Consider the following 13,164-nt stretch of genomic DNA (forward strand, 5'->3'; position numbering starts at 1 on the left):
AGGTGAGTAGGGAGGGTGTTCCAATACAGTTATTTGTTTACTGGCTAAAATCTCCCTCACAGACAGTGCCGTGTAAGCTAGTGCATTGTTGTGACGCAAGAGCCATGAATTGTTGGCAAAAAGTTTAGGTCGTTTTTGTCTAACTTTTTCATGCAGCCTTTTTAGCACTTCCAAATAATAAACTTGGTTAACTATTTGTCCAGGTGGTACAAATTCATAATGAATAATCCCTCTGATATCAAAAAAGGTTAGCAACATTGTTGGAACAAGTTCAGGAACTTAATTGTCAGACCTCATACACAAACCTGCAGTATCCCAGTCCCAACAAGAGCAAAAAAAACCCAAAAACAAACAAACAAAAAAAAACAGGCCTGAATTTAATCTAGCCTCTAGAGCCGCAATAGGGATTTCAGAAGAACATGTTCAAGGACACTATGAGATGCAATCAGCAAATCCAGACAGCGGGAAACCACATTAAACAAATGACACGGATCAAGTAAGTGACATAGCAAGTAAATTCAATGTGTGGGCTTTGTATGGCTCCTGATTCTAACTAGCTAAATACTTAAAATAAAATGTTAAAATCAGAAACATTGGAATACCAATGAAATACTGATAACATTAAAAAAATTGTTATTTTTTCAATGCACTAAGATATTACAATTATGACCTTTGAAAAATACTCATCTTTTGAAAATATATACTAAAATTTTATGGATAAAATGATGCCATGTTTGAAATGCGCTTCAAAATAATCTATGGGGTGTGGGGTGAGATGACACTGATCATGCAAGATGGCCATGGACTGATAACTCCTGCAGCTGAGTGATGGCTACAGAGGAGCTTAATGCATTAATCTATTTTTGTACATGTTAAAATTGCCCATCAAAAATGTTTTCAGAATAATTTACTAAGCACCTTTTTGAGCCATGCACTATGGTAATTGCTTTCATATACACTAGTGTTCACCCTTTAATTCCCAGTAAATAGTGCATATCTGGACATTACCAGGAAATAAGTATAACTGAATGAATAATGAATGAATCATTTCCTCTAATTCTCCAACAATCCTAAGATATTATACCCCCATATTGCAAATAGGGAGACCTAAGGCTTAGAGTTTAGGCAAGATTATCCAGTTTTTATGGGGCAGGCTCTTTCCACTATGCCTCAAATATGAGGTTTTCATTTTTCAAAAAGTGGGAGGAAAGAAGGACTGGTTAATCTCTGAATTTCCATATTTTATCGGTCACCCTCATTAAAGAACGCTATGCTCTTTAGTAAGGGATTTTTGCTACTAGCATGCCAAGGGCACATAGGGTCTCAAATCAGGCCCATCTGTGGATACAAAAGTCATCTGGCCTCAAGGTAGAAAAATCAACTAACTACTGTTTTCATTCTCTTCCTCAAGAAGAGCTTAGACTGCTGCATCAATCCCCCTGCCTACCACCCACCCAAATCACTTGTGCTGAGAACGTTATACACTGTATTTGGCCACCTTGTGCCTCTTGGAGTCTGTAAGATTCAAAAGAAAGACAAAGACATCAAAAATCCAAGATATTCACTGGCAGATTAAAAGAAAAACTACACTAGGGCCAGCTGAGTGGCGCATTGGTTAAGAGCTGGCTTGAGATGCCAGCTCTGAGCAGCAGGGCCCTGATTTGGATCCCACATGAGGGCCAGTGATGCTGCACCCTTTACAGCTAAGATGGTGAACAACAGCTCGACCTGGAGCTAGGCTGCCGTTAGCAGCAAGTGTCCGTGTAGGCTGCAGCCCCTGCTACTGTGGGCTGCCGTGAGCCACCGTGAGTGGCCGTCCAATGGCCGGCGAGTGACTGCCTCACCCGGGAAGAGCGCAATGATAATACCAACATGGGCCAGTGAAGCAACATCCTCCACAACTAGACTGAAGAACCAAAAGAACAGCAACTTGTCTGTACCCCTTCCCCGATTCCCCCACGCTGTTCCCCTCCCCTGATTCCCCAATAAAATCTTTTAAAAAAAAAAGAAAAAGAAAAACTACACTGATCCACTTCTTTCTCTCCAAATAGCACCTGTAGAGACTTTTCAAAGCCATTAACCTCTTACTTCTGTCTTTGCTTCTTGCTCTCAAATTCAGTTGAAAAATACTCTCAAAACTGTCTTTTCAAGACTACCATATTCATGCATACCTGTGCATCAGTCGCTTTGATATGTACTTGCTTTGCTCAGAAAAGTAACAAAAGTGTAATAAAAGCCAGTTTAATGGGGCAGAACCACTTTTTAAAAATCAATTCCATAAAAGTAAAACAAAATCTAGGTTCCTTTTTTCCTTCTCGCTTGTCTAAAACCTATATTAGTCCTTTCATCAAAGAAAAAAAGGGAGGGGGGTGAATTTTTCTGCATTGATATTGCCATCTTTTTGGAACATTCTTTTTAAAAAGCTGCATTTCCTTCTATTAAATTTTTTAAAAATCATTTGTTTTTAAAAAGGGCAGGTCATGCTAAATTCTATTTCTGGCCATGCCACGTGAGAAAATTCCAAATAAAACCAAGCAAATATAAACAGAATTGAAAATCTAAACCCAGTCCACCCCCATGGATGGAGGTGGACCTTCCCCAGTGATGGCCTTCTCTTATAGCAAGCTCCCTGTGCACTGGCCTGGGTGACATGTAAAGAAAAGAAGATCAGTGATAGGCCAGAGAAGGGCAGAAAGTATGATGAGAGGTTAATGGCCTTGCACAGTCCACCCTGACTGTAGATTTGGCAATGGAGATGCTGGTGGTCCTCGGTTCAGGCCTTCGTGAATCTGAGTGTTTTTACAGCAGCTAAATTAGTGTAATCCTGAGAAAGAAATAGCTGTTGATGAGTCATCTAGAAGGACATGCCCAGAGCCAGAATGCAGAGCACGTGAAACTTCAAAGAGCTTTCTGGGTTTGAGTCTTGATTTCCAGGGATCAGCATTCGCTGGGCATCCTGACGCTTCTACATGGAACCAGCCCAGTGAGGAAGCCCAGCTCTAACATGTGAGTCCTACTGGCCAAGTAGACAGCAAAGAAACCCGCTCCTAGGTCTGTTCCACCCCTAACATGTTCTGACATCATGAGCACAGCTGACAACACACTAGTAGCACAGCTCCAAGGGGTCACCAGGACCCCAGGTCACTCTATTTCAGAATATTCACAACCTAAACTCAACTTGTAAATGTTGACATAAACTAAATGAACACACCAGGTCCCCTTATCCATGCTTGAACTAAAGAAAAGAGCAAAAGGCTATGACTCCAAAAACTTGTGTGAGTTGCCACTTCCCAGCTACATCACCTTGGGTGGGTAGATTCTTGATCTGTGAAAGATGACAAATACACCTTGATGGTAAATAGCAAGTGCAAAAGTCTTTTGAAAGCACAAAGCACGAGGTACATGTGACAATTTATTCCAGAAATCAGAGGTTGAGGTAAGAGTTCCTCTACCTCCCCATACGCCCTTCCTTCTCTTGCTCCCTCCACCAGATACAGTCATATTAGAGTTGCATTCATTCCCTCTGGATCTCTACTTAGTGTGGCTTCTCCCCTTTGGAAACTCCAGGGATCCCTGTAATTCACACAGCTCATCTCCAAGCTGAGGGCTGCTCAGAAGGCTAAGTGATTTAGTGAGCCAAGTAGCCAGAAGTCGGTCCTATTTGCAAAAAGCAAAGAATCACGGATGTAAGATTTTCAACCAGAAACAGGAATAATGTAGACTTTGTGACAAGAGGAGAGCTTTCACTGTGCGGTAGGTACCCCATCACATCTCCAACTGAGTCACATCACATGGAGAAACCCACATACAAGTGGCTGTTGCGGTGATGCTCTCGCGTGCAGCGGAGGAAGTTTTGGAGAATTTGAATACACTTAGGACAAATTAATAATGTCCCGCCCTGCTCTGCTTGCCTTCTCCCGCAGTCCTTCAGGCACACCCACCACAAGATATTATAATGTTTTTTACAGTTCTGCTTATTCCCAACAAGTTTAACCATTGCTTTCACTAGACTCTAAGCTCTTCCATGGAAGGGGTTATGTATTGTCATCACCACAGCTCCAGCCCCTTATACTAACTGCTGCCCATAGTCTAGTGAAAGATATTCCCTCTTATCTGGAAGAATTAATAAAAGTTATCACTGTTTTTGTCAAACAGCTAGCAGAATGAGCTAGACCAGGCATGGCCTGTGAAATACTTACAGTGGCAAACAAGTCAGTTAAACAAATGAAGTGAGCTGGTGGGGACTGTAGTGAACTGTTCACGCTTGTCTAGGAGGTAGTGGCCACTCAGCACCAGAGTTCTTTGTGGGAATGGAGGGCCAATGTAGGTGTATCTCTCAGTGTTCCAAAAGAACTAGGAAATCCTGGTTTTTATGTGTAATATCTCAAGTTTGATCAGAACTGATCCACCATGTTGTCAACATTATGTGGCTTAAAGAAAAATGTGTCTCTGAGCCCGGTACTTCCTATAAGCCCCCAATCTGTGACCTTACCCACCCCAGCTCCTCAGAACCCGTTTTAAGCCAGATCAATTCAAATGGACACAAGTGAAATCTTATCACAAAAACAGTAGTGTCACTCCCTCAAGTCTGAACTACGAATGGCAAAAGAGGAGCTGGGCAATGTGGACCACAGAATCTCCCAAAGTTGGCCTGCCACCCCCAATACAACTTCAATGTACCCCTTCCAGGCTGACACACTCCCTTCCCCCCTCAGTCATCGGCCCCACTTCCCAGTGGATTTTACAATCAGAATAATCTCCCTAGCGTTTAACCTTCATTTCTGTCCCTACACTGTAAGATTCGTTCTCCCCTTCCTTTGACAAATAATGGTGCCAAAGAAAATGTCAGAGAGGAAATCTTACCCTTGTGGTGTCGATGTCACACACTCTGCCCTCATCCTGCCCGGTGGAACGTCCATCATCATCCAAGAAGCTCCGCCCTTCTTCCCCCACAGGAATGTGTGGTGCACATGGGCATTTAATGGCCAAAAGGAAGAGAAGAATCCTGTTCTCTGGTTTACAAAGCAATCGCCGGGAAATCACTCTCACCTGCAGAAGAAAGCATCAATCAGGTTGTAATTCCAAGAAGGGAAGATACCCAAGACAAGGCGTTCTATCTCAAAGTCAGCGCAAGGGCACTTAACTGATTAACCCCATATCTTAGACCCCAACTAACTCCGAGGGAGGGGCCAGTCTTTTCCCTTCATGGAACCATCACTCCCACTAGACACATGGATCAAGGGACATCATCACACAGGATTTACAACCACTCTCAGGCTGAAGGACTCTCGGATCTTGACTATAATGGAAGCTTGGGACATCTACACTGACCCTGAGGCCAACAAAACATCCAAAGATGAAATGAGGCACTAGAATCAGGACTGCAATCACTCACCTGCCATACAGTTTCTTCCAGGAGTGTTATTTTCCTAGCTAATTCATCAAGGATATACTTATAAATCTCTAATGAATACATTTCCATCCATTTCGGATGCCGAGCTCTGAATGTGACTGCCCTAGCAGAATTAACACCACTGCTCTAACTTAAAACCAATAGGTTTCTGAGGCTGGACAAATTCAATTTTGCTTTATTTGTTCATTGTTATATTTCACAGAACAGAAATGACTATACATGCTGGATCAGAGTTGTCTGGTGAAGGTGTGTGTGTGCGTGCATGTGGGGGTGTGTCTGTGGAGGAAGAGTTAAGTTTGTATCCAAACAAAGAAAAAGGCAAATTTCAGTTCTCTCTCTGAATAGAATAAAGGAAGCAAAAAAATCCGATTTCTAACAAGGTAAGCCTTGCCTCATGTCGATGCATTCCCATATAGCACCAAGCATCTTTCCACTGGTTTTCATGTTTTCCAATCAATGCTAGGTCCAAAGGGGGTGGGGTTAAGGGAGCAAGAAGAAAAGATTGATTCTGAGCTGCAGAAAGGCAGTGAAAGAAGTGCCTCTGGCTATGTCAGTCACTAAGCAAACATTCATTGCAGATGAAGATTTGCGGGGCATCTGCTAGGCGCTGGGACTGCAAACAAGATGTTTTGCCTGCCCTTCTCCATGACCCCCCAGGAGGCCACAGGCCCCCAAACCAAATATTAAACAAGTAACTGGTGTCCTATCAACATCAAGGAGGCAATGGAGAGGGAACAACGCAGAACGGTTTCTGAGCTGGTCCCAGCAAACAACGGGCAGAGCAATCCTTCAGTGATTTTCCACTTCTGATGGAGTTGATTTGGGGGAAATGATCCAGAAAATAATTGCAGCACCACCCAAACTGAACTTCTGAGATAGGATTCTGAGCAGAAGGGGTAGCGAAGTCTCAATAGGGATAAATAAAATTGATTCAGGAGTTAACATCCTCCCCCTGCCCCTCCCTTGGCCCCTCCCCCTGCCCCCCCTCCTGGGCCTCCTAGCAGCACACCATTGGGTCAGTCTCAGATATGTACGTTCCAATGAAACAGAGAGATGCTGCTGTGCCTTTTATTTTTTAATTTAATTGTTTTTTATATTAGCTCCAGGTGTACAAAACAACATAATAATTAGACATTTACACCCCTCACAAAGTGATAACCTCCCCCAAGTCAACTTCCTATAAAGCTGTTACAATACCATTGACTCTATTCCCTATGCTGTACTTTACATCCCGTGACTATATAGACATTTAATTATAGTTGACATTCAACATTATTCTACTTTAGCTTCAGGCGTACAGCACAGTGGTCAGGCATCTACACAGTCTATGAAGTGATCCCCCAATAAGTCGAGTACCCATCTGCACCCTACATAATGTATACAACGTTATTGATTATATTCTCCAGACTGTATTTCACATCCCCAAGACTATTTTGTGACTACCAATTTGTACTTCCTAATCCTTTCACCTTCTGCCCCATCCCCCAACCACCCTTTTTAAAAGGATATAGCACGCACGTATAATCTTTCTTTTCCTATCAGACGTCTTTGCAAACATAGCACATTTTAAGGGAAGGTAAGATTAATCTGGCTGAGAGATAATTAATTAATTGCAAATAGCTTTGATGTGACTATATTAATTACCAAAACAAAAAATTAACAAAGTACTTAGGCTGTTCAGCACTTCTAAAAAAATACTCCAAGTACTGCTGGGCACCAGCCCATCACAGAGGACAGGCCTGGCCCAGGGACAAACTGTGAGGTTAACCAAGCGTGTCTTCTTTACAGAAACAGATACTTAGTGAGCCCTCCATCAATCTCCAATGAATGGGTAACATCCCTTTCACTCTCCCTCCCCCCAAAACTTAGAATTCTCGTGCCTTGCCTCATTTTCCATCACCTTGTTTCCTGTCCAAAAAACTGGATTTCGGGGCAAAATGTAATACCAGTCAATACTTCTAGGTGTGAATTTATGTCGCTCCACATCCTTCTTGGGGCATTCACATTCTAAGTGTGATCTCTCCACAGAAAATGATAACTAGCATTTTCTGAGTCCCTACAACATGCCAGGACCTCCCTATGAGTTTCTCTGTTCTCAGCCACTGTAAGTGGTAAATGCGGTTATTCCCGTTTTATAGGTGGGACACCAAGGCTCAGAGAAGCAACCTGCCCAAAGTCCCACACCTAAAAGGTTAAGGAAGGATGGGCAAGGGGGTAGAACATGCCCCAAACGAGGGCTTTGGGGAAGAAAAATGTGCACATCCAACACATCCTCCCCTTCCTGCTTCACAATCCCACCAAATGTCTCTATTTCTCTGCGTCCCCACCGTCCCTTTCCGGGTGTAACTGTTCAGAAGAAGAGAGTATCATCTGTGACTTAGCACTTAAGTAGGCTTCTGACTTTGCTGAGTGATTCAGCAGGATCCTGGCAAAACACATCAAGTTCACTCAAGTGTGGACAGTCTCTGCAAAATTCTTCTCTTCACAGTAAAAAGGGGAACTCTCCGCATCATCCTAGGACTTCTCTCCAGCATGGCTATATTTCCTGGTGGGATTGACCACAGCATTCAAAAATGTACAGAATGACCGCCTCCATTACTGAGAGGGAAAAGGGGATGATAAGGTGGCACACTGGACTCTTTCATCATTCAGAGGCCTGACATCCAATCGGGGACAGAACGAGAAATATCAAGTGGACAAGCAGACAGTTCACAGGAGTGACAATGGCCCCTTACATCCTTCTCCCAGGAATCAGAATACCAGGAATAATGCTGCTCTCCAAAAATTGAACTGTAAAGTCAGAAAGATCAAAGCAGATACTGCAAGTGACATTGCAGCTCAGATTTGTCTGCTCTGTACTTGCATAGAATCCTGAATGGACCTGTCACCGCCCGGCTCACATTCTTCTGAAATGTTGTCACCTCAGTGCCATCCACTAGACTGAGAAAGGCACCAGTTAGGGAGAGTGTCTTAATATCAAGCTTCATATTAATTATCCCTGCTACACGATGGGGCTGGACACATGTTTAGTGAACCAATTCCTCTCCCCTAAGCCAACCAGACTAAAGAGGAAATTAAAAGAATCGATATGGATAATGAAAGGCAGCTGGTCAGCAATGGAAGCAAAGGAGGAAAATGCAAAAGATCAAACTTGGTTCCTAAGACACATCTCAGCACTTTCTAAAGACGAGCCCTGTCCTGAAGACGCAGCATCTCCGATCCTGATGGGATGCATCTTAAGTCAAGGGTTAAGTGTCCAAATCTCGGAGTTTCAGGAAGCATGAGATACCACAAGGCTGACCCTAGGCTACCTGAGGACCTCCTGGCACTTCCAGTGCCCTGGCATCTTGCCAACAGGGGGCATATGAGCTGTGCAGCCAACACAAGCACCCACTCTGTCCACTAGTTCTATTGACTCGTGGGACTCAGCAAGACAGAAGAGGTGTATTACTCAGTTTCCTATGGATTTCTGTGCAAGTCAATCTAGAGTCTGGTCAGCTCTGGGACACCAGAAAGTGAGTCTCCAAGTTGTAATGCTGAGAGAGAGCCTAATCCTGTCCTGTGATGAGCTATCAGGTAAACAGCACCTTTGAGCACCCTCCTGGCAGCCAGCCAACGTCCCTGGAGACACCCTGACCTTACAAACTTCCACGACAGGCTTTCTCAGCCTCGGTACTATTGGTAGTCCTTCTTGTATGGGGGCCTTCCTATGCACTGCGGGATATTAGTAGCAACCTTGGCTTCTACCCACTAGACACCAGTAGCATGGCCCCTCACCCCTCCTCCCGCTAAAGGTTGTGACAACCAAAACTGCCTCCAGATATTGCCAAATGTCCCCTGGAGAGCAAAATTGCCTGCTGTTGTGAACCACTGCTCTAAAGTAGAGCGAAAAAACCACAGACACCTGTTTGAAGGCTGTACGGTCAGAAAGCTCTGAACAACAGTCCGTACAAATACTTCATCTGCTGACAGCAGCTGGGACATTCCCTCAATGCTTGTTCTTTCAGAATTCAGTCATGGCATTTCCGGTGTCAGACAAGCAAAACTTGGCCAATGAAGGAAGATAAAAGCAAGGTTAACCTTTTGCTGAAACTCAAAGCATGCGTCATGCAATTTGAGTTAGAGTAAAGGTTAGTGATTTTCTCTGATAGTCTGTCTTATGTTTGCTAACATTTCCAGTGACAGAATGACACCCAGTGCACACACACTAATACAGTTTCAAAGATGAGGCCTGCTACAGCTTCCCGCAGGGGGTGGGGCTTCAGCTGACCACACCCACTCCAGACAGCTGCTCCAGCCTTCTGAGACTCACTGAAATCCCAGGGAAAATGCAAATGCATGTCTGTTTTGTAGTCTTGTCACTATTCATCAATTTTCAATAAAATCGGAATGAAACATAAGTAATAATAATGACAGGTGAAATTTGACCCTACCTCTATCTTGCTTAACTAATGAGAATTGTGGTCCAGGGTTTTGCTTAATAAAATTATAATATCACAATCAGCCTACCATAATTCGATTCAGCGTGCCAGGAAATTTGTACTTATATTTAAATCGTATAAAATCCTATAATCCAAAGCAATCAGAATAATACAACACCTTCCAGGTGATTCAGACAGATTACTAAGAGTATCCCCCCAACTACTTACTTTTCCCCAATTATCAAATTTCAAGGAGGACATTAAAATATGAGAAATCCTTAATTTTCAATGATTTTCTTTTTAAATTTTTGATCTGCCCCAAGAAGAAAATGAAAACTTCTCAGGGTCTAATCTATGCAGGGATTAAAAATAAATTTCAAAAAGTCCTGGTCTTTAGAGAGAAAAACCAGCCAGTGCGTTCCAAAGCAAAGCCTCTAAATTTTATGTCAAAGGTTACTATAAATTATGTTTCTCTTGGCCATCCACAGTGAGTGAATACCAGAAATCCCTAAGGCTAGAAACACGGGTAACCAAACACCACTTTCCTCTCCTCAGGTCCTGTTCCTAGACAACCTCCCCTGGGGAGCAGGCTGCTGCTGAGTCACCGAGTCTCTCCAAAGACAAGCTACAGAAAGGAAAGCCAGAAACGCCCCGTGGAAGAGTGTGCACCTCATAAGAGGAAGCAGAACCACACAGCCACTGACCTCAACATGGTCATCCCGGTGTGTCAGCAGGGCTCTGGGGCACCTTGAGTAGCCCATGTGACTGCCCTATTCCACTGGCCCAAGGAAGGAACGCCCTGGCTCCCTCCACCTTGCCTGAATCCCCCAGCCACAGGGCTGGCCTGAAGCAGGGGCTCTGCCTCAGCCAGGTAACAGTCTGGCAGATCAGCCCACCTGGGGGCTTAGGGCCCTGGGCCCAGGTTGCTCTGTCCCCATGTTTTCAAAGGCTGATGCATCAAAGTCTGCACCAACGCGGATAAAAAGAGAAACTGAAAGTCAGCAGTTTGGGAGGGCATAGGGCAAAAAACATATCATGCAGTGATAATAGGGGTATATAAACTGGTGAAAGGGGACCTTCTAGAGAACACTGTAGCCACGTGTATCAAAAAATTCCGCAGTTATACATTTGGAATGTGTCCTGAGAAAATAAATCAGACGAGTGTGCAAGGATGTACGAGTATGGACAAGGACGTTGACTACATCATTAATTATTCATAAGAGCAAAAAGCCAAAGGCTATCTAACTGTCCATCAATATGAGAAGGACTAAATAGATTAGGATGTGGCAGTGCAATGGATGAATCTGTGGCCGTTGAAAACACGGAAATAATAACAGTAAGAGCTCCTGTGTACTGAGCCAGGCCCTGTCTAAGTGTTTGCATGTCTGAACCCACTTAATCTTCAACACTTGTACAAGTAGTAGTATTTTTACTGGATTCATCTTACAGATGGAGAAACTGGTAAATAGAGACATTAACTCACTCTCCCGGGTCAACAGCTATTAAGCGATAGCTTCACGGTTTGAATTCAGACAATTATGCTCCGAAGCCATTCTCTTAACCACTATGTTCCACTGCCTGTAGATTCATAAAAAGGATAGTCATACATGCTAAGTAAATAAAGAAACTAATTAATACAATATATGGCATGATCTGATCTTTATAAAATATGTCTGATTTTATAATATGGGGAAAAAAAGTCTATGAGACTATACACCAAAATGTTAAATGCATTCTGCCTGGGTGATGGAATTCAGGGTGATTTTTGCTTTCTACTCTACCTCTCAATGCTGCATGAATTTCTCTAAATGGATTACAAAACACTTATGAAAACAGTTGTTTCTACTTGGGAAAAGGAAAGGTCCTAAGCAGCCTTGGTCAGTATTTGCAGGGAGGAGGGGACGGGACAGACATGAAGCGAACTTACATACAGATTTGAGTGAGATAGACTCTTCTGCCGGCGTGCTCCCGTGTCATTTGCAGTAATCATAAGCTTCTGCTATTCATTCACATCTGCTTTAAGGCAGGCACTGTCCGGGGAACTACGGAGAACAAAAGACAACATGGCTCTTGTCCTCAGAGTTTACAGGAGCTTAGAAGAACTGGTAAGAGGGTAAACCGGGAAGCAAAAAGTACACTCACCATAAGGAGGGACGTGTCAGGTACCTGGAGGAGAGGTACTGAGAAGGTGCCGCAGAAGTTCAGAGGAGGTGAAAGGTCGCTCGAGGAGAAGGAAGTAGCAGCGACAACTGCTGGCATCTGAGCTGAGCCCTGAGGGTTGGGTCAGATATGAGCAAGTAAGGGAGACAGGTAAGAGTGAGAAGGCCCTTCTCCAAGGAGAGGAAAGAACACGTGCAGAGATGTAGAGGCCAGAAAGCTTGTGGTGTGGCCAGCATGTAGCCCTATGACCTAGAGCCATCGATACAGACTATTTCCTCTTAAAACATAAAGAACTCTGCCTGTACTATCCACACCTTGGTGAGCTAGTAATAACCAAGGTGAGAGATGTCCTAGGAAAGGAGAACGGGTTGCATGTGACTCCGCCAACCCAAAGGGACCACACCCAGGCCTCCTGAACTGTTTAGCCACAAGGAACCAGAAAGATATTTTAAAATCCTCTTGGAGTTACTGCTGTTGCTAGAACATCTAAAAAATGGGAGGCTGCCGCTGGGTACAGCTGCAGTGATATGAAGCAAAAGTGGTGAACAGCAGCCATGCCTATTGAAATACAGACGGGACAAGCACCCCAATTTAATCTATTCCCCACCAAACAGAGCAGGGTCTACAGAGAAAATTCAGGAGGTCCTTGAACTTAACTGGGGTGGGGAGGGGGGCAGAAGCGGGAAGGGGTTCTTGATTTTTCACTAACCTCAAAATTTAGCGATTCCTCTCATTAAAAACGCAGGCAGTGGCCTTTTGAGCTTCTTCTGCTCGGCCCGCTCCAAACTCTTTGGAGTTTCTCTTCTAATAATGGCCCGTGAGTCATTCTCTACTACTGTTCGGGCCCACTTCTATTTGTTTGAAATGTATTTTTTCTTCTAATAAAAATAAACTATCCTCTGCTACAAACTTAAAAACAAAACAAAACAAAAAAATACACAGGCAGTGGTCCAGGGTACTATTATCAGCATCTGTGACTTCACCCCAACAGAAATCCCAGATAATTTCACATATCACAGTTGTTGCAGATCTCCTAAAATATCATGTATGCCCATTATTACTTTGAAATCACAGTAGTTATAGACCTACTGCCAGATCTTCTTCCATGAGTTGATAAAGAAGCACATATATTGCTAAATCATAAATTGGTTTTAATAGTTTGATGACTGT

General features: G+C 43.6%; 1 protein-coding gene across 6 annotated transcripts in view; it reads right to left on the reverse strand.

Moving 5' to 3' along the window:
* Positions 1–13,164, reverse strand: part of KCNS3 (potassium voltage-gated channel modifier subfamily S member 3) — a 33,962-nt gene that overhangs the window by 11,453 nt on the left and 9,345 nt on the right. For 3 of the 6 annotated variants that reach the window (XM_019654733.1, XM_019654651.1, XM_019654807.1), the window contains exons 2-4: positions 11,977–12,105; positions 11,762–11,876; positions 4,864–5,049 (exon numbers count right to left, since the gene is read on the reverse strand). The gene's annotated coding sequence lies outside the window, so the exon portion shown is untranslated. Of the gene's footprint in view, positions 1–4,863; positions 5,050–11,317; positions 11,413–11,761; positions 11,877–11,976; positions 12,106–13,164 lie in introns of all 6 variants that reach the window. The other 3 variants (XM_019654893.1, XM_019654976.1, XM_019655056.1) reach the window with 3 other exon arrangements.

Source organism: Hipposideros armiger, unplaced genomic scaffold (assembly GCF_001890085.2).
Source record: "Hipposideros armiger isolate ML-2016 unplaced genomic scaffold, ASM189008v1 scaffold_0, whole genome shotgun sequence".
NCBI classification, from domain to species: Eukaryota; Metazoa; Chordata; class Mammalia; order Chiroptera; family Hipposideridae; genus Hipposideros; species Hipposideros armiger.